Source organism: Microtus ochrogaster, chromosome X, assembly GCF_000317375.1.
Source record: "Microtus ochrogaster isolate Prairie Vole_2 chromosome X, MicOch1.0, whole genome shotgun sequence".
Taxonomy (NCBI): domain Eukaryota; kingdom Metazoa; phylum Chordata; class Mammalia; order Rodentia; family Cricetidae; genus Microtus; species Microtus ochrogaster.
This window is the reverse complement of record NC_022026.1, coordinates 9,835,346-9,857,008: the sequence shown is the minus strand read 5'-3', so window position 1 is coordinate 9,857,008 and position 21,663 is coordinate 9,835,346.

Below are 21,663 nucleotides of genomic sequence, written 5' to 3'. Positions count from 1 at the left end.
CTCTCTCTCTCTCTCTCTTTCTCTCTTTCTCTCTTCCTTCTCCCAGCATCTGATCCACAAGTAGCCCTATCTGTAATTCAAGGAGAAATTTTTAACATGGAAACACACTGCTAGGGATAAATTTAAACTTTTAATGTGGAGGTTTTTTTTTTTTTTTTTGGAAAAGAACCAGTGAGCCAGGCCTAGAGCTAGACACCTGGAATCCCAGCAGGTGGGAGGCAGAGAACTTCCTTAACTACACAATGAATTGGAGACCGTCTAACCTACATGAGACCCTGTCTTAAAAATCGCAGTAGTAGTCAGGAGGTAGTGGTGGCACACTCCTTTAATCCCAGCACTTTGGAGGTCGAGACAGACACATCTCTGAGTTCCAGGCCAGCCTGATCTACAGAGTGAGTTCCAGGACAGACAAGGCTACACAGAGAAACCTTGTCTCAAAAAAAAAAAAATAACATTAATAATTGAATTAATCAATCCTTAAACAAAGAGCATAACTGTCACACCTCGCTGGGTTAATTCAGATATACAGATGGAAAGGGAGAGTGTGTATATCAGGGAGCAAAGAAATCCCTGCATTGTTTGAATTTAGCCCAGGCCTCTAGGAAGTCCCCCCTCCCCCTTCAGCGTTCTTCAACTGTTGTTTACTTAGTGGCCATGGTTTTCTTTTTGATTTAGTGGTTACTGTTTGTTCCCCTTGGTTTAAAATGTCTTCAGCCAAAGCAGCATTTGTGAAGCCCCCAAACAGATGTGGTCCCTGTAATCTGAGCTCGTCCTCAAGCCCATGCTTCTCACCGTGCGCCCTGCTGTCCCAAAGCTGAGGTTCGGCATCTGCTTGAGGGTGAAGGTTCCTATGGAATTTCGTCCTCTCCTACTTAGTCAGCTCCTTGAGGGCAGGAACTGTCTTCTTGCATTTTTGTAGTCCAAGTCCCTGGAATAATGTTTACCATATCATAATAACCAGTGTAGACTTTTTGAATGAATGGCTGCAATTGAATAAAGGATTCATCTTGAGAGCCACAACTCTCATTTGTGGCTCAGGAACAGGCCAAGACTAAACAACATTTAATGCAATATATAGGACATAAATGCTAGGCTTTTGTTCTTTGTCCCCACCAGCGTTCATTCCCTTCTAATGGCTTCCATAGCCCAGATTTATTTAATTAGAACATAAACGATGTAGAAACGCATCAGTGTAGACACATGGGACTTGACCAAATCTTCACTTTGTAAAGGACACAGTCAGAAAACGAACAGGACAGTCCACAGGGCAGAAGAAAATACCTACAAGTCATAATAGAAAGAACCCAACATCTGGATTATATAAAGAACACTTATAATACAACCAAAAAAAGAGACAACTAACCAAATTAATACATGGGCAAAGGATCTGAATGGATCTCCCTGACTCACAAAAGTTCTTCTGTTCCAAACTCACTATAACATTGGCACACATGCTGAGCAGTAGGAGACAGACACTGGCATCTGAGGGTGTAGTAGGGAACAGATACTCCACCTAAACTAAGAGAATTTTTTTTAAAAAAAATGCTGGGTTGAGTATTACATACTTGTAATGCCAATCTCTGAGACAGGTAGGGGGCAGCTGAAGCAGGTGTTCAAGAGCAGATTTCTCTACATAGGAAGTCTGAAGCCAGTCTAACCCATGTGAGATCAAACAAAAATAAAAACAAGAAAAAAGTCAAGTACTGGAAAGTTATTTTAGCTGTTAAGAACATTTGATGCACTTGTAGAGGAACTGGATTCAGTTCCTAGCACCTGCATGGTGGCTCACAACCCTCTAAAACTCAAGTCCCAAGATATCTAATGGGTGTGGCACAAACATGGTGCAGAAGATGTAGATTCAAGCAAAGTACCAATGCACATGAAATAAAAGTGAATGAATCTCACAAATCCAAAAAGATAGAAAAAAAAAACGAAGAAAAGAAAAGACAAAAATCCAGGCTGGAGAGATGGCTCAGCAGTTAAGAGCACTAGCTGTTCTTCCGGAGGGTCTGGGGAGAGGTCCCAGCACCCTTAACTCCAGTTCCAGAGGATCTACTCCTCTCTTCTGGTTTCCTTGGGAACTACATGCACATGCTGCACAGGCATGCATGCAGGCCAAACACTCATCCACACACAATAAAAATAAAGATTGAAAACCAGAAGAAACAACCAAACAGCAATCCGGTTCTGCTCTAATTTCTGCTTCTTAATGGCAGGATTCCATTGTATATGGAATAGTTTATTGTCTGTATTCCTGAAGCTCTCCATCTCCTTCGGCTGCTTTTGTTATGGGATTTGAATATTGATTGCACATGTTTCCTACATTCTAAATTCATTTGATAGTACAATCGTTCCAAGTTTGTTTTCACATTGATTTCTATTATTGCAGCTTTGAAGATGCCTCTTGTCTTTTATGTCACTATAATATAGTAAAATGTGGCGTGCCAGGCCTCGTGATGCAGGCCTAGGATCCCAGCTTGTGGGAGCACCTGGGTAACTTAGTGAGCCCTGTTTCAAAAGTAAAAGGGCCATTTCAAATTGTACGGAATGTGTTGCACTGTGTACTCGAAGCTATGTCTCAATTTATTTTATCCTCAATTCAATCCATTCATTAAGGCACTGCTTTATTTTTCTATTATTATGTGGTATCTGGGTCACTGTATGCTGGATCAGTAAATCGTCAAACCTTTCTGGAGGCCAAACCACAAAAAGGTGGTTTCCAAAAGGTGGAAAACATCTACCCTACCTGTGCATTCTTCAACATCAGCTGTAGAATGACAAGTGTCAGCTCCGAGAGCTGACTCAGCAGGCAAAGGGACCCGCTGCAGGTCTGTGCTTCTGGGCGCTAGCCCCAGGGCTCAAGAGGTGAGAGGCAACTCACTCCCTTGAGCTGTCCTCAGACTCCACATAGCTACTCTCTCTCTCTCTCTCTCTCTCTCTCTCTCTCTCTCTCTCTCTCTCTCTCTCTCTCTCTCTCTCTCTCTCAAATATTATTTAAAACAAATATCATATAGATTTGGTAATTTTTGACTTTTCTTTTGCTTTAAACTCATTGTTTACTTTCAGAAGAATTTTTCTAAAACCTTGTCAAATCCTGTAAAACTTTTCTCGGTGGCTTTCATTTGTGCTCCATTAAATGTATCTGCCAACCTGGATGTCTTTATAACAATTCATCTCTCCGGCATTATTTCTTCCTGGTAAATAGCATCATTTATTCATGTCTTCCTTTACTTGTCCCCTTGGTGTCTTATAATTTTCCTTCAATATATCTTTATTCTCTCAAATTAAGTAAATAACCACATACTTAATATTGTGAACCTCCTTTTTCATTATATTGTCTAGCTTTGTGTCACTCTTATTAGGAATGCAACAGACTTTTGTCATTTTATCTTATATTATGCTACTTTGCCAACCATGTTTATTGTTTTTAATGAATTTTGTGGTGATGGCTCAGACATCTTCCTTATACAATTCTGTCATCTCAGAATGTTATTTTTATTTCCTCCCTTCACATATTTATAACTCATTTCTTTTTATTCAATCTCATTTTATTGCAAAGTTAATTAAGACTGATGAAAGAGACAGCTTTGTCATATTTATATTTTAATAGCGCACCCATCCCTTGTGTTTCTGACTCTGGGTGTTCGGCATGTGTAGTGCTCCCGTTAAGGAAGAAAACTGCCTGGGCTTGTTGTCTTTTGTTTCATCAATGGAAGTTTTGAAAGTGACTTCTCAGCAACTCTTGAAATATCAAGACGTCAGCAGAAATGTTCCCAGGGAGAAGTTCCTTGGTAAACTTATCGAATGTAACCCTGCCTCCACATCCACTCACCATATGATGCTGTATCATTTTCTTTAGAGTACTTGCTGCCTTGTGAAATTAACCTACTTAGTTATGGGCCTGCTTGCTTCTCTCATTTATGAAGATGGAAACTCCAAGAACAGTCTGTCTGTATTGCTCAAGGCTGTGTTCCTGCCCTATGTTCTCAGTGTGTATTTATGGGAGACATAAATGGGTATGGTTTTTATGGTTTTTGTACTTTCTCCCTAAACTGTTTCGTGTGTGTATGTGTGTGTGTGTGTGTGTGTGTGTGTGTGTGCATGCGCGTGTGTGCAGGATGAGAGTGTATCACAGCTTGTATGTTTCGGGCAGAGAACAATGTCAGCTGTCAGCCCTCGTCTTCTACCTTGTTAGAGCCAGAGTTCCTTAGTTGTTCGTTGCTGAGCACGCCACCCCAGCTGGCCTGAAAGCTCCCAGCGAATTCTCCTGCTTCTTATCTTGTCCTAGGAGCACAGAGGGATTACTGACACTTGGTACTGGGGTCGGCTTTCTATGAGTTTGAAGACCTCCATTCGGGTGCTTGCTTGGCAAGTGTTTTATACTTTGAGCTCTCTCCCCATTCCCTAACATTATCACTAATATTAAGTGTTCAGATGGTCATAATATTCTTATGTCTGTAGGAAGGCACCTGCCAAGAGTTTGTTTGTACGATTTGCATATATTTGTTTGTTTGTTGTTTGAGACAGGGTCTCCCTATGTAGCCCAGGCAAGCCTCAAACTGGCAGCAATCCCCTACTTCCTGAATCCTGGGATTGTATAAAGGTGTGCGCCATTATACACAGCTTTGTCTGTATTCTTTTTTATTACACGTATTTATTTATTTTATGCATGTCTGTGCAGGGATATGTGGGAGCTTGGGCCCATGCCCCACAGTGCATGTGTGGAGGTCAGAAAAGAACTTTTCAGGAGTAGGTTCTCTCCTTTTTCCACGTGGGTACCAGGGTTGAACACCAGGTTTGGCAGCAAGCATCTTTACCTGCTTAGCTATCCTGCCAGTCCTGTAGCCTTTGAGTTACATTATTTTTTTTCTTACAATTTCTGTGTTTGTATTTATACAGCAAGCCTGGGATTATGTTTTTTATATTGCTTTCTTATATTTAAAGCACATTTGCCTTGAAACAAATTCTTACCCTTTGCTGTGTTTTTAAACAGATTCATTAATAGATGGATTGTTTCTTAGAAAGCGTCTTCATTGAGTCAATGAGCACTGGGCACCTCATTTTATGGTTTCCTTTCTTGTAGTCCATTTTTGCAGATCTTCCTTTATCGTAATTGCCATTTGCCATCTCCTTAGCCTCTCTTTCTGTCCTCCTATCTTATGGCTCTAGACAGAATCCTGTCTTTTGGAGGAATGGCAAGAAATGAGCATCGTGGAGATGCAAAAGTTTGATAAGCTTCTTCTCCACCTTTTTGCTTCCAGCCTAAATATTTAGTGGGGACTTCCCACATCTACCTATTCCCTGAGCTCTGATCAGCAAGCCCTTCTTTCTAGGATCCAGTGCTGGCCAACTTACTCTGACTCATTCCTACTCTTTGCCCCTTTAGGTTCAGGCAGAATGGCCTTGATGCTCTCATGCCCGCAGCCTGTGTTGGTCCCCTCAACTCTGGAGACCTACCATTGGTCCCTTTATCAAGTCTCCTTTCATGAACCTTTCTGAGTGTCCCATCTGTTTCTGGCTGGAAGAATGGCTAATGCAAGGAGACAGACAGATGGTTAAAAGATAGCACAAGAAAAGTTTTAATACAGAAGGAGAGAGGATGCTACAGAAACAAAGCGAGGCAAATAGCCCCAAAGTGTTTTGGCTTTTTCTCCTACTCACTGTTAAATCTTTTGTCACTAACTTATTATGCTGTGTGTTTCTTCCTCTTTTGTAAATCATTTGGCATGGGGTGTTAGAGCTGCATGGTTTTTCAAAGAAACAATATTGATTTGTGTACTAACTGCTTTCTTTTAAATTTCCCATTTGCTTATCTTTAGTTGCCTTGTTCTATTTCTATATATTAGGGAGCTTTAGTCTCTTTTAAAGGCAATTATTTAGTTTGCTACCATTCACTCTCTACTTATCAATGTAACCATTTATGGACATGAATTCTCTTTTAAGAAGAGTCTGAACAGTATTCCACGTATTATACAATACAACATTTGTATTTCAATTTTAAAATATTTCATCAGCTCGAATATAGCTCAGGTGTCACAGTGTTTCTTGGCACGGATTTGATATTCACTCATAAACTAGGCATAGTCATCCATACCTGCAATCCCAGCACTTGGATCGAAGTGCAACATCATCCTTACTTATGTAATGAGTTTGAGGCCAGCCAGGGATACAGGAGACCCTGTCCCCAAATTAATAAAATAATCTCATTTTGTTCTTTATTTCTTCCTGGACCTGAGAGCAACCTATGAGAGACATAGAGAATAAATTCTACATTTATTAATCGATTCCATTCTGGATACATATGTAGAGAGGCAGATGTGGATATACACACATGTGTATTCTGCAGTACTGAAAATTGCACCTTTGGCCTTGTACATGTCCTTTCATTTTGTGGTTCTGTGTATAGAATCTAGGACTTCAGATATGATGGGCAAGTTCCATAAGCTCAACAAGCTCCAAGTTCAATAAGCGCCAACACTCCAGTCCTTGGTATGCATATCTACCGTTATTTCATTATGGTCTGAGAATGGGCCATACAGACTTCTCTGTCTTTGCAAGTATATTTTTACATTATTGGTACATTGCTGATTTTTGTGAACCTTCTTAATAGCAACAACAATAACAGACTAAAGTGCCTTGCATTGACTGAACAGGAAGTTTTCTTCACGTGGTCATGCGGTCTAGCCCCACGAGGCTTCATTCCAGCCTCTGCCTCTCTCCTGGGAACTCTCGGGAGTATAACCTCCTTCTTAAACCAAGAGGGGAGCTTATCTGAATCAAACCTCACACCTCGTTCTGCTCTTTGTGAGTGTTGTTTGTGTATTTTCCCCATTTTGAGCCACTGAACTTGCTGAAACTATTCTATGAATGACTTTGAATGACACTTGGGAATCTTTTTTAATATTTATTTATTTATTATGTATACAATATTCTGTCTGTATGCCTGAAGGCCGGAAGAGGGCGCTAGACCTCTTTACAGATGGTTGTGAGCCACCATGTGGTTGCTGGGAATTGAACTCAGGACCTTTGGAAGAGCAGGCAATGCTCTTAACCACTGAGCCATCTCTCCAGCCCCGACACTTGGGAATTTTTGTTTGGACATAGAGTCTCATGTAGCCAGGGTTGCCTTGAACACCCTATGCAGCTAAGGATGTACTTGATTCCCCTCTCGTCCAGCCTCCATCACTCTGATGATGAGACTACAGGCAAACGTAAGTATATCTGGTTTATGTGGTGCTGCGGATGGAAACGGGGCTTTGCACATGCTAGGCAAGTACTCTACTGACTGATGCCCATCCCGGGCCAGACCTCTTGGAATAAATGAGTGAATCCTTCCTTCTCTGCACAACCTTGCCGATTCCTTTGACTCTATCTCAGCTTTAAGTCACCGCAGATAATGCATGTCTTTGGTGCTATCTGCCACTCAGCCTTGCGCTGAAGCAGGGCACAAATGCTTTCTTGTTTTATTTATCATTGCTTTCGCTTGCTATTGCTCCTCTGTGGCCAATGTGGTACTCTGGCCACAAGAAAAGAAGCCTTGCATAGTGGGAAACTATTCCAGGGAAGTGGCCGCTGGACCAGGGGCTAAATTTCCTAGCCATCTTCAAATCTACGTGTGACCATCTTCTCTGCAATGAATTGAGAGCTGATGCCATTCAAGTTCCACGTAGACTAGACTCTTTAAGAAATTCCATTTTTTTCTTTTCACCTTCTGATGATCAGCCGGAGAGGATGTGGGTACTGTGGGACCACAGAATGGAAGGAACACTGTTTCTTAATCATTACAGGAAAACAAGCTACCCACAAACCAGGAACATTCACATTTCACTGCAAAGTTAGAGGGAAATTTGTTATGTGCTAAGCCACTGAAATTTTGTGATTTTTTTTATCACAGCAGCTGACACACCCTTACTCATATCCTATTTGAACTCTGCAAACTCAAATAACAAAATGTCTACTGAAAACTGATTTTTGAGTCTTCTAGTTCGTGTGTCACTTTGGTTTTTAAATGTCTGAGGTGGCCTTATAGATTAGATCGTACTTGTTTGGATTATTGGATTTTGGTAACTTACTATGTTTTCATTCCCCATGTCTTCTGTTATTTTGATGAAAGCTCTAGTTTATCTTATGTGTTTAGGAGTATTTGCTTGCATTTGCATAAAAATATACTAGGTCCTAAGCTAGGTCTTAACTTTTACTTTAAATTGGCTTGTACCTTTAAAAAGTAAGTCACTTGTGGCTAATACATTTTTTAAAGATGTGTTTGTTTTTCTTCATATAAGTGTTGCCCTGGACGTTAGGCTGTCTGCCCTGTACATGCCCGTGTCACAGAAGCCAGAGGAAGGCAGCAGATGCCCCGGGAACTGGAGTTATAGACAGCTGTGAGCCACTGTGTGGGTGCTGGGAATGGAACCAAGGCCTCTGGGAGAGCAGCCAGTGCTCTTCACTGTTGTGAGCTGTGAACCCTCCAGATCCTAAATTTCTGGTAAACAACTTGTAATGCTTGCAGCTGCTCTGAGCACGAGACCCTCAGGAGTGGCAGGGGAGTGGTTTCTGGTGCGTGTGTCTGCGACGTGGCTGTCCGTTCAGGATCCCTATATAAGCGGCTCTGGTACACAATAAAGGGGGCATTCCTGTTTCAAGGATTCTGGCATCAAGGATGACCCGTGTCTCTGTCTGTGAGTCTTTGTTTGTTTCAATCTCCAGCCCCTTGCCCAGTTCACGAACTGTATGGTGCATAGAGCACAGATGGGCGTGGTGCGCTACACTTAACCACTGAGCCAATTCTCCAGTCCACCATGCATTTTTAACAGTCACGTCACTTCACTTTCCGGAAAGCATTCAACCCATGTCTAGTGCTTCTGTCATAGACACGTTGCCAGCGTGACTTAGTTTAAATGCTGTATGCAGCGCGCAGAGCCAGCTATATTCTAGTTCACCATTCACTGAGTGCACAACATGACTGAGTTCCTTGTACTGTCCAAACCTCAATTGTGTTTCCATCTTACTTTTATTTTTCTGTTTTTTTTTCTGACAGGGTCCTGTATGGTCCAGACTGGCCTTGAACTCACTATGTAGCAGAAAATGATTATGAACTTCTGAGCCTTCTGCCTGTATCTCCTAAGTGTGATTATAAGCGTTCACTCCCATGCCCAGACTTCCTGTCTTCCCTTCCCCCTCTCTTTCCCCCTCTCTCCCTCTTTTCCTCCCTTTTTTTGCTGTCTACTTTGATTTGTTTTTGAACAAGGTCTCACTAGGTAGCCCAGCCTGGGCTCAAATTCTCAAATTCCTTTTGCTTCAGCCTTCTGAGGGTTGAGATTACAGGTGCGCCTTACCAAGCTTGACACTTACACCTCACTTTTATTACCTAGTAAGTTTATACAGAATATTACAGGATTACCAAGAGAGTTAAATGAAATTAAAATGTGACATTTTGTTGACAATTTGCTTCAGTTTTGCTAGAACCTAAAATATATTGCTTTCAAAAAGACATATCAATTTGATTGGTTCCATGTGGCAATAGCTCCAATTTACTTCCCTAGCACACGAAGTGAAAGATTTAGAAGCATCTTTTAAATTTTTAAAATATTTTGCTTGGGCAGCTCAATAACATCCTTCCTTTTCAATTGCACTTATGAGGTAGGGACCGGAATTTGGAAGCGGGTTTTCTGGCTGTTAAACCCCACACACTTTTTAGTACATTTGGATTGCTATCAGAAGATGAGGTGATCTCTTCCCTCCTCAACTTTTCCTACCATGACCATTAACAGAGTCACCCGACAAAGGACCATTTATAGAACTTGAAAACTCACGAAAGGTACGGCAGGTAGTTTGGGGCTGTTAAGGTTTTATTGAATTCCACGATTCCCCCTTCAATTAACTTGGTAATCCCCGAATATAATAGCTTTCTGGATGATTAAGAGATCTGGAAACAGTGACGTGATGTAAGTCACATGAGAGACAATGTTATAATGGTGCCGGGTCCTTACATAATTGTTCTAAGTCTGAATGCTGCTGGTACCAAACAATGCTTTGTTGTTCTCAGAGACTTTGAGAGAGCAGCTCTGGCAGAACATCTTTCGCTTCTCACAGAAAATATAGCTTCCCACAAACAATTCAATTGTGGGCTTAGGCAGAACGTTTTTCTGGGGACAGAGAATGAGTGTTCAGTGTTGTGGCTTTGTAGTTAGATGCTTAATTGTGTGTTTCCAAGGGGAGAGGTCCAAGGAGGGCTTCCCAGAGGGAAGTTTCAGCCCCTCTCTGAGGCTCAAGTAGAAGATGGGAGACCAAAATGGATGTATGAAATGGGCAGAGCCAGGAATGCTATTCTAGGAAAACAGTTGCTTGGCAGGTATACTCAAAAGGCACCCGAAATCCCTCCCAAACACATACTGTCCCTGCTCACCATTGACGGCACTCATGATTTGACCTGAGCATTCTTGTGCGAGGTACTGTCAGCTTTAAAAATGGACCACCTTAGCGCCAGCTCCCACGACACTGCCACTTCTTCTAGATAAATGGATTTCTCAGCCCCTTTCCCTTTCCTTTCCTGTCTGACGCCAGAAGCTAGGCAAGTGGGTGGCTTCGGAAAGAAGGGGAGGCTGGCAATGCAGACAGGGTTGGTGTCTGCTCTGTTCACATTTCTCCAACTATTGGGGAACTCCTTCCCTTGACGTTGACAACAAGCTCTGCGCCTTCATGTGACAAATGCTCATCCCAAGACTTCACGGTTTTGGAGTCTGGAGTCTCAGCAGGAGCTCCGGAGACCTTTGCAGGATTATTCTTGCTGGCAAAGTTGAATCAAGGCCCTGAGTAGACCCCGGTCTAGGAGTGCCTGCAATGATACTGTTAGAGGGAGTGCCAGGTGGCCCTCTGGCTGAGGCCAAGAGCTGTAGCTACTTGTGAAACTGGACAATGTACTTATGTCCCCCGTTAGGGGTGCCTTTCAACCATCTGCTCTTCCTCCCTAGAGGACAATGAGAGGCCCACTTGGCTTCCACCAAGGTGTCTGCTGAGAAGGGGAATGCCCCAGTAAGTGAAGGTACATGTTCCCACCCCAAGAGGAGGGCTAGAGTTCAGAAGAATGAGACCGCCGACTGAAGTACACTGTGTCACAGATATGAGGGGAAAGGGATACTCGCCTTAGAGCTGCGGAGGGGAGAAGAGCAATGGGGAAAAGATCGACACTCTCCAGTCTTAGCTCCTGAGCAACCGAGGCAGCTGGCCCATGTGTTCCCTCTAGTTCATAAGGCTACAGATATCTCCGGCGAGGAGGATTCAAGGCCAAATCACAAGCAGGCCGAGCTGAACTTTCCCAATTGCCTCTTGCATCTAACCATACTTCTCTTTGTGGGATCTCTTCCCCTTTCCCCTGTTGCTTTTTTTTTTTTTTAATATCCCTTGTTAGGTCTCTCCTACCATAGGAGAAAGAACCTAGGCTTTCTTTAAGCTTTAAGAGTGCAATGAAGGGACTAGGGAGAGAGTCTAGTCGGTAAAATGGTTGCTGTGAAAGAGTGAGCACCTGAATTTGACTCCCAGAACCCACAAAGAAGCATGGTGCTGGAGGGGAAGGGAAGGAGGCAGCCAATACAGCCAAATTGGTGAGATCTAGGCCAGTGTGAGAGTGTGAGATTCTGTCTCACAAGACAAGGTGGATAGCACCTGAGCAATCACACCACAGTTTACCTCTGGCTACACACACACACACACACACACACACACACACACACACACACCATGTGTGCATTCAAGACAGACACACACCACACATTTGTTCAAGACAGACAGACACAGACAGATACACATACACATCATACGTTTGTTCAAGACAGACAGACAGACACACACACCATGAGTTTGTTCAAGACAGACAAAGTCAGACAGACACACACAATTTAGTGCGTACTTCAAATGGCATCATATCTAGAAGAATTAGTCGAGAGGATGGTAGAGGAAAAGGAGACCACATCAGCACTAGGCCCTGGTCTCTGATGGAAGACTCTGAGGACAGGAGAGTCTAGGTCTCTGTGTCCCAGAAGACCCTAGATCTCTGTGTCCCAAAGTATCTCTGGAAGGGAGAGTGTTGGTATTGGGAACCTCAAGAACAAGCTTGAGAATTGCATCTCTAGAAAAAAAAACTCATCTTTTTGTCCAGTCTGTGACTGTGTGCCCTGGGCTCTCTGCCACCCCCCATAATGCAACACTGCAACCTTGGCACAAGCAGCCACCCTTTCTTTCTGTCTACTCCCTTCAAGTGTGTACAATGATACTTTAGGCTGTGCTTGAATGAAGTCCGAAGAGTTGGCCTTGCCTTAGATCGGCATTCAGACAAGCAGGAAAACTCTTAAAGCCTCACCTGTTTGTGTTTACTCTCCAGCAATCTCAACTTGGCACTATAAATACAATTACAGAGAATTCGAGTATCTAAATGAAGGGGGTTGGGTGTGGGGGAAACTCCTAGTCCCGCTTTCCCAGGCCCAGGACCCAGTAATGCCAAGCAGAGAATATAGCTTTTAATGGAGTCCACGAGACTCCCAAACAAATGTCAAGTTTAACATTAATGTGTTTCGAACGCTCACTTACGATCCTTCTTTTTACGTCTGTTTCTAAGCTGCCAGCTAGCAAGCCTCCCAGGATCACTTTCAATCTGTCAGGTCTCACCACGAGAACCATCTCTCTCTGACCTCAGGCAGGCAGAAATGGCCTTCTATTGGCTAGTGAGAGTGGGCTTTAGGAAAAGAGCTTAATGTAGTCAAAGGCCAATTAAAATTAGGAGTCTGCTCGAAGAAACGTGCGGCTTGAAAATGACTGGGCCGTCTTCTATCGGGGACTTTCCAATGCTCTCTCTCTAGGAGTCCCCGGGTCCGGTCTTCAGGCATTGGTGACTCAGTCGCCTTCCATTTGGTGAGAAGAATACACCATCATTTACGGTTGTCTTTCAGAAGCCTCCGGGAGAAGCAAAAAAAATAATTGTAGTTCCCAGCAATTGGGATTAAATTGTGCTTCTGGGATGCCCTGTAGCTGGAACAGAATAGAAAAGCGATGCATTTTGTTCCAACATGTGTTTAAACTGGAAAAGCTTACACGTTCCTCAGCAGCCAAAGGAAGAAACGTAAAAGGCATCTTTTACATCCACTCTTAAAGCTTGTTTGGGGGCAGAAGTCTGTCTTGGATTTAAGGAATCATGTCAGATTTGTGTTCCCAGAGCTGACCAGAGCTAGGGGGAGCCTGCTCCACGTGAATTACTTGCCCACTTTGTGTCTTCTAGAGACTTTGTGTCTTCTAGAGGTCTGACTGAGAAGCCAATGATAATGACACTGGATTTTGATTCTACTGCATGTACTGGCTTTTTGGGAGCCTAGTCTGACCTGGATGGAGTCGGGGGGGGGGTCTTGGACTTCCCACAAGGCACAGCACCCTGACTTCTCTTAGGACTGGAGAGCAAGGGAGAGGGGGAGTGGGAGGGAAATGGGAGGATGGGAGGATGGGAGGAGGTGGAAATTTTAAATAAATAATAAATTTTAAAAAAAGAAAAAAACAAGATTTAGTTTGTGTGTGAGCATGTGTTTGTGTCTGTGTCTGTGAGTGTGTGTGGGTGCCCATGGGTGTCAGAGGAAGGGATTAGATACCCAGGGCTGGAGTTACAGGCACCTGTAAGCAGCCTGATGTGGGGGTTGGGAAGCAAATGTAGGCCCTCTAGGCAAACAGCAGGTATCCCTAATTGCCTAGCAACCTCTCTAGCCGCTGTTGTTGCTATTTGTCACTAGATTTAAAATCAGAACAGGGAGAAGAGTTTCAAGAGAAAGACACAGATTTTCCTTTTTCAGGCAAAAGGCCTTTACTAATGACTTGAGATAGGGCCACTTGGGCTGGTCTGTACTCCCTCGGGAACCCCAGAAGGCCTGGAATTCCTGATCCTCCTGCTTCAGTCTCTCAAGTAGCTGAGAAAACAGACAAGCACCACCAGGCCCAGATTGATTCTTACATTTTTCAACAGTTCAAAAAAAAAACTCAAGTATAATATTCTGTGATACCTAGCAGGTAAAAATGAAAATTTAATGATTATGGTCATAGCCAATATAACAGTGGAGTTGGGTGATTGTGAAGGAGTCTATGTGGCCCTCACGCTAAAATATTTACTAGTTGGCCCTTTCCAGAAGTCTGTCAGCCTCTAAGCTAGACCACCAACCTTAGTATTGGAAACTTGGAGGGGTTTTGTGAAAAATCTAAACTCCATTTTGTCTCTGACCTGGCAGAATAAGCCCATTAAGGATCTAGTGATACTCACTCCTGGCTATCTGTAAAAGCTCCATCCTGCCTTACTCTAAGTCAGCAGAGATTACCAAGCTCAAACACATACAAAGAAGAAAACACTAAGTCTACCTATTATATATCCCTGCAGTGGCTGCTACTTTGAAATGTTCTGAGTCTGAGGACTGGAGGAGGATGGGAGGAAGTCTGACCTATGGAGTCCCCTTGTGTCTGTGCTCATAAGGGAAAAAGCCAAGGAACCTGTTGTTCTAATTGGAGCCTTCTGGACACAACTGGGGAGGGCTCAAGGAAAGGCCCAGTGTCTTTCTGTCAACCTCCAAATGACCAAAGGAATTCTAGATGGAGATGGTCAATTGGCTAATGTTTTTCACCTTCCAAAACACATGTCCAAACCCCAAATGATTGCTTCATCTGTATGCAGGCATGAAACTTCCTCCTTTCATGGAAAATAAAGTTGAGCTTCAGAAAAAGGCAGGCAATTTGCATACAAGAGCCACGAAAACAATGTATTTTTTGTGTGTGCATGTATGTGAGTACATATAAGCCAAGGAATGTATGTGTGTAGGTCAGGAGACAACCTGTAAAAGTCGGTTTTCTCTTTCCATCTACCAGACCAGTGAGTTCCAGGAAATGAATTAGCATCATCAACTGTGGTAGCCAGCACTTTTCCCCTCTGCAGCATCTCAGCAGCCTGAAGAGCCATGTATCATGAAGATGCTTATTTCCATGTATCATGAAGATGCTTATTACCATGTATCATGAAGATGCTTGTTTCCATGTATCATGAAGATGCTTGTTTCCATGTATCATGAAGTGACGCTTATTTTCAAATTGATTATTTTTTATTTATGTGCACAAGTGTTTTGCCTATATGCATGAATGTGCACCACATTTGTTCTTGGTGCCCAAAGAACCAAGAAGAGGGTTAAAATTCACGGAAACGGGCTTTATAGGTGGTTGTGAGCTGCCACATGGGTGTTTGGAACAAACCTGGATCATCTCCAAGAGCAGCAAGGGCTCTTAATCGGTGAGCCATCTCTCCAGATCCATGATAGTTAGTTTGAATTATCAGCCTGACACAGTCCAGAATGACCATGAAGAAGAATGTCTGAGAATTTCTCTTGTACTCGTGTCTTGATTGCATTCATTGATGAGGGAAGGTCCACCAGTTGTGAGTGGCATTATTCCCTAGGGAGGAGATCATAAGTTGTATGAGTGGAGACAATGAGCTGAGCGCTAGAATGTGCACACAATTCATCACGGTCTTCTACTCACTGTGCGTTCAGTAAAACCTGCTGCTTCAAGTTCTGCCACCCTGATTTCTCTGTGGTCATAGACTCGAACCTGGAATTGGGAGCCAAGGGAATTGTGTTCAGATGCCTTTACAATGGAGATCTCTCTCTCTCTCTCTCTCTCTCTCTCTCTCCCCCCCCTCCCTCTCTTTCTCTCTCTCTTTGTATCTGTGTGTGTATATCAGTCAGTCATCTATCAATCTGCCATCAATTTATATAATTCTGTGGCTTTTTGCTATGAAAATTTCATTTTGCTTTATTTTAAAATATTTAAATAGATAAAAAACAAATACATAAACCTATCAGACTAGGTTCTGTCAGTCTGAGATAGAAGCATGAAACATGGGCCAGTATTTTTAAATCTAACTGATTTTATTCCTTAAAAATATTCAGTTTTACTTATTGACTATTTCAATGCATTTTGATCGTATTCACCCCCACTACCCTCTCATAAACCGCTTCTTCCCAACAAGAACCCTTTCAACTTCCATGTATTCTTGATGACCCATTTTATTTAATTTAAGATGTTTTTGGGAGCGTAGGTGGGGTTTACTTACTGAAACACAAGCAACTTGGTCGTGGCTAGGACACTCATAACTCTTTGTCTATTTTTGTGCAAAGAGGGTTTCTCCATGTAGCCAGGGCTGTCCTGGCACTAGCCCTGTAGACCAGCCTGGCCTCTAAGTCACAGAGATCAGCCTGCCTCTGCCTCCCGATTGCTGGGATTAAAGGCATGTGCCACCTGACTTGGTGGCTTTTTAAGTTCCAATATTCAAAAGACATAATTTGCAACAAAGAAAAGGTTTAAAATCAGATAAAGTTCAATTCTTGGGATCTGGAGATGGGAGGATCAGGAGTTCAAGCCCCGCCTCTGTATGTAGGGAGTTCGAGGTCAGCACAGGCTACGTGAAACAGCAGACGATCTCTTTGAATGACTGTTTCAGAAATGAAGTGTGTGGAGTGTCCTTTATGCTGGGTACTAGCCCTTCAGCCATCCACTGCATTTTCTCTCCAGCAGCTCAAAGCTGCTGCGCTAAGCCTCAGCTACTAAGGTTAGGCCCGAGACCCATCTATTCACTGTAGGCAGCTGCATTTGCCTCTGGGGCACCGTCAAAGGAGGCTACCAAAACCTCACATTTTAACACGGTATGTTCAAAACACCAAACGAATGCTAAACAGCTATGAGTAACAGAATTTCAAACTTTTCATTACAGGATCTCACAATGTCATGCCAAGCCATATTAGAGCCTGAGGCAAAAGGAAAATGTGGGCCTAGATACATGGTTTTATGGATAGTTCAAGAGCCAACTTTTTTTTTCCAGAAGTAGCTTTTGAAAATATTATTGATGTGTTTGCTTCCATTAAATCTGGGAAAGCAAAATGATAATAAATTCTGTTTAGGGTATAAATAAAATATTTAAACCTCAAATATTATTGTGAGTTTTAATATACTGACTTCTAAATTATTCAGTATGTTTTCCAACTGCTTTAGTTTTGACTGCGTGAAACAACTGCCCTATTCGGCCTGTCTGTCTCCACAAATCTGCCCAGGAACCAGCTAGCGTGGATAAATGACTGTCCGTCCAACACAGGGTTAGATCTCGAGGATGAGGCACACAGGAGTAGGCAGGCTACCCAGAGAGTTGAGACAAGAGACTCGTGGACCGGGAGACAGAATGAGAGCAACGCCACAGAACAAGTTTAGCGCTTCAGGAAGAGGAGGAGCTGTAAGCGGCCCGTGAACTAGAGACAGCTTTTTGGTTTTTGATTTTGAGAAAGGTTCTTGTTGAGATCAGGCTGTACTCTGCTCTAAATTACTCCGGATTGTACAAAACAGTGTTTTTTTCTCTGGATTGGGTCCTGCTCTGACTTACTCTTTTTTACAAGCAGCTTTGGGCTCCAGTTTGAGGCCCTAGGACAGCTCTGTAGCTGGGTGCACTGGAAATAATACCATCTGTCCAGCACTATCTACAAGGTACAGCCTGACAATTCACTACTAATAGTATTAAGGCCGTGCCCTGTGTGAGCATGTCCAGGAGAATGGGACCATGGGAGCACACGGTCTTATGGTCATAAGGCATAATCTGTCAGGAAAACGAGGCCTGAGAACATAATGAACACACCAGGACAGAAAAGGATGTGACACCCTGCCTGGCCTGCCTAAGGAGAATGACCTAACTCTACAATGGTGACAGCTGCCACTGATCTGCCGTCTTGCTTCAGCCTGCGTTGCTTGGTCAATTTATTTTCCCGTATTTGGTCTATCTCTTTTAAAGGGCGTGTTAACTGATCTAGGAAAGACCCTGTAGACCCATTCTTTGTGACATTTTTGTTTTTGAGACGAGGTCTCCTATAACAAGGCTGGCCTTGAATTTGCTGTATAGCCTAGGATGACCTCCATCTCCAAAGTGCTTGGATTATTGGTGTGCCACGTCATGCCAAGTTTATTTGGTGCTGGAGATCAGACCCACATTTTCTAGGCAAGCAGTCTACCATCCAAACTGCATATATCACAGCCTCAGCTAGCTCTGCAATTTTTTTTCTTTCAAAAGGCCTTATGTAGCCAAAGCTTGCCCCAGATTCACTATTTAACCAAGCCTGACCTTGAACTTCGGATCCTCCTGCTTTTCTACCTTCCGTGTGCTGGGATTACAGGTGTGCACCCGCACGCCTAGTTCAGCTCTGTGATCTTAATTAACTGCATCTATAGCCTCCCATATACTACAATTTGTGCTTCATTTAGCCAATGGGAAGCACTAACAGGAGACCTGGAATCAGGACAAGAGTCGATCAGGATATTTCTTTATCTAGCTTCTTGCTTCTTGACTGCATATTGGTGGCACCATCGTCTCTTTTAGCCACTTACAGCTTCTTTTAGGCACAGATAATCTAAGTTCCCATTTTCTTGATCCCTAGGCCAAGGATTAGTAATAGTTGACTCATCTGATCCTGTCCATACTTTTGAAAGCATTCATCCATGGAGCCCCCTTCCCTTGCTATTTTTGAATGTATCATTTCATTTTGACACATAGTAAATGCTCATTAAAAATAGCCCTTCCCTGGAGCTTGGAAGATCGATCAGTAAAGTATGTGCCCCACAAACACAAAGACATGAGTTTAGATCCTTAAAAGTACTTAAAAGTTGGTCATGGTGCTACATGCTATAGCCCCAATGATGGGAGGGGGGTGCAGACCAAAGACAGATCCCTAGGGCTTGTTGTTGAGCTGCCATATTAAAGAGTGAGCTCCAAGCTCAGCGAAAACCTTGTCCCAAAATACTAACAGCAGCCAGGTTTAATCCCTAACAGTAGCACACACCTTTAATCCCAGCACTTGACAGGCAGAGGCGGGCCACTCTTCATGTTTTCAAGTCCAGCCTGGTCTACAGAGCGAGTTCCAGGACAGCCAGAACTGTTACACAGAGACACCCTGTCTCAGAAAACAAAAGGCCAAACCAAACTAAACCAAACCAACTAAACAAAAAGTAACAACTATCAAGGAAGATGCCTGATGTCAACCTTGGACTTCCATGTACACAGACATGTACACGCACTCGCATGCATGCACACTCCCAAGTGAGCCCTTATATACATCAAACACACACACACAAGTAAAATAATAGCCTTTATAAATTATTGCCTCTGTAAAGCCTTTCATGATGACATCTGCCTGGCAGTCTCCATCCAGATGGTTGAGTTCAAGGTCTTGCTGGGGTTCCTGGATTTCCCTAGTTGCCAGCAAAGTAGAACGCAGGGCTCTTCCTCCAAAGTCAACAGTCATGCCAGGGGAAATGTCAGTACTAGTCTTCCTAACAGCTGGCTCAGTGGTACCAGCCAGGTGGTTGTTCTGGGCAGTTTTCCCAGGCACAGTCCCCTTGGAATGGGTCCTTCATTTTGTCATCCTGTTTGGAGGCTTCAATGAGCTGTGGTACATACCCAATACAAGTGTCTACACGGTGCCATTTCAGTTCTTGTTTCTGTCTTCAGACTAGCACTGGCCAGCCGCTTACTGGATTCACATTTATAAGAGCAAGCCCTCGGCTGAAGTTCCTACCTCTCTGCGCCCATTCCCATCTGACCAGATGAATGAGAGAGTGCAGCACTGCAGAATCTCAGCTGTGGGACCACCCAGTGCTACCCCAGAGCCGCCTTGATTGAATTTGTGCATCACATCAGCCCTTCAATGGAGAGGCACTTTATTTCTGTGGATGCTGTTTTATAAAGAAGCATCTACAGCCTTGGCAGACATTACATTGGCCTCCTCCCCAACATGTCATGGATCCCAATTTTGCCTCTCTTCACTGCTGGGGCCATCATTGCTGGTGTTCAAAGAATAGTAGCTCTGTCCCATACATTTCCAAAGGTCCATTCCTCTTAGAAGACAACAGTCCATCGGGTTGACTTCACGGCCGTTGATGAAGTGCGAAACTAAGACCTATAGCACACTGGTCCTGAGAGTCTTATGAGTGGTATGTGTGTGCCTGAGCAGATTCTCACTCCAGCAGAGCACAGGAACCCTGAGTATTAGGAAGGGGGAGGGGACATACAACGCTAATAGACAATCTAAGCCACAGACAAAGGAAAGGGCATGTGGATTTGACATGGACTCCCCCCCCCCACCAGCCTAACTTCTCCACTTAATTAGCAGAGTCTGACCTTCAGATAAAATGCTTGGAGAATCTGGCAAGCCCTGCCCTGGGAAAGCCACGTAGACCTTATTTATTGCTAGCCTGACAGAGATGGATTGTACAGGGTACCTTGGAGCGCTACCACTGCCTGACAGCTGGGGTGGGGAAGCTGCCGTTCAGCCGTGGGAAGGAAATACATTGGTCTCCATCTTTTTTCTCCTGCTGATGTCTCAGAAGAAGAAAATGGCCAAGAGGTGGGAAAGCAGTAGCAATGGGCACCAACAAGTGCGGCACGCCTTTGCACACATGCGGCCGGTTGGTCTTCCCAAGCTTCTTGTCGTGAAGACGGACCAGCAGGCAGGGAGTGGTGCCTCAGCTTGCCTGCTATTCCTGCTGCATGCCCATGTAATCCAAGTAAATGGTATGCTTTTGTGGCAGTCTGTGAGCCTCTGGTGCTCCAGATCTCTCTGTTGTCCCAGCATCCCTGGAGGACCTCCATTCCCTTCTCCAGAAGCAAACACTAGTACCAGGCGCTGGGTTATGGACTTAACCCTTCCGCAAACAATTGAAATTCCTCTTCAGATTCCTTTGCAAAACTGATCTCTGAAGTACAGACTTTAAGGAAAGACAGTATTCTCCTCCGAAGGGGTTGCTTTTCCGACAGAATGCATACTGCCTGGAAGCCACCAGTTAGCCTACAGTATCATGAAAACTCCACTTGGACCATTTGCCTACTCCACTTGGGCCAGCACAACCTCAACATTATCTTTCAAGACAGGTCTGTTTTTCACAGTGTCACTATGCTGTCCTGCTCTTGTTTGCTCCCTTTCTGGAGTTAGTGGACTCAGGTTTCAATATGCGCTTCTCTGCTACACTGGTCTGGGCACACAGCAATGGTTTTTGTTTGTTTGTTGTTGCTATTTTACTTGTCTTTTATATTTGCGGTAAGCTTAAACAGCCCTCCTGGAAGGAAGAAAATCACTCACATCCTGCTGCCCATTCATTTCTGTTTGTGCCGCTTTGTGTTCTCTTATGATCTCAGCTGATGCAAAGGCTCGGTTCTTGCAGGACTTCAATCAATATGTACACGCGGGTTTTCTTAAGATAATCGTGCGTCCACATTTACATAGATCAACACAGACTACATTCTTGTCATCTCTAATAGCAGTAGAGCATTCCACTGTGGGACCATGGCACTTTAGAAGACATCACATTTACATGTTTTTCTACTTGTGGGTGGCACTTCAAAATGTGCTCACTGTTAAGAGAGCTCTGCTTACCTCTGGCCACAAATCAATACCAAGACAATACGAATTAAATCACATGGGCTCTGGAAGCTCACCAAGTTGAATTTAATTAGCACATATTGTTACACGGCCATCTATTCCCTTGTGGAGTAGGCTCCTTGATGTTGTTGTTCACTCAGCCGAGTCTAGAAGACAAGGTTTGAAACTATCCTTATTTGTTTTGGCT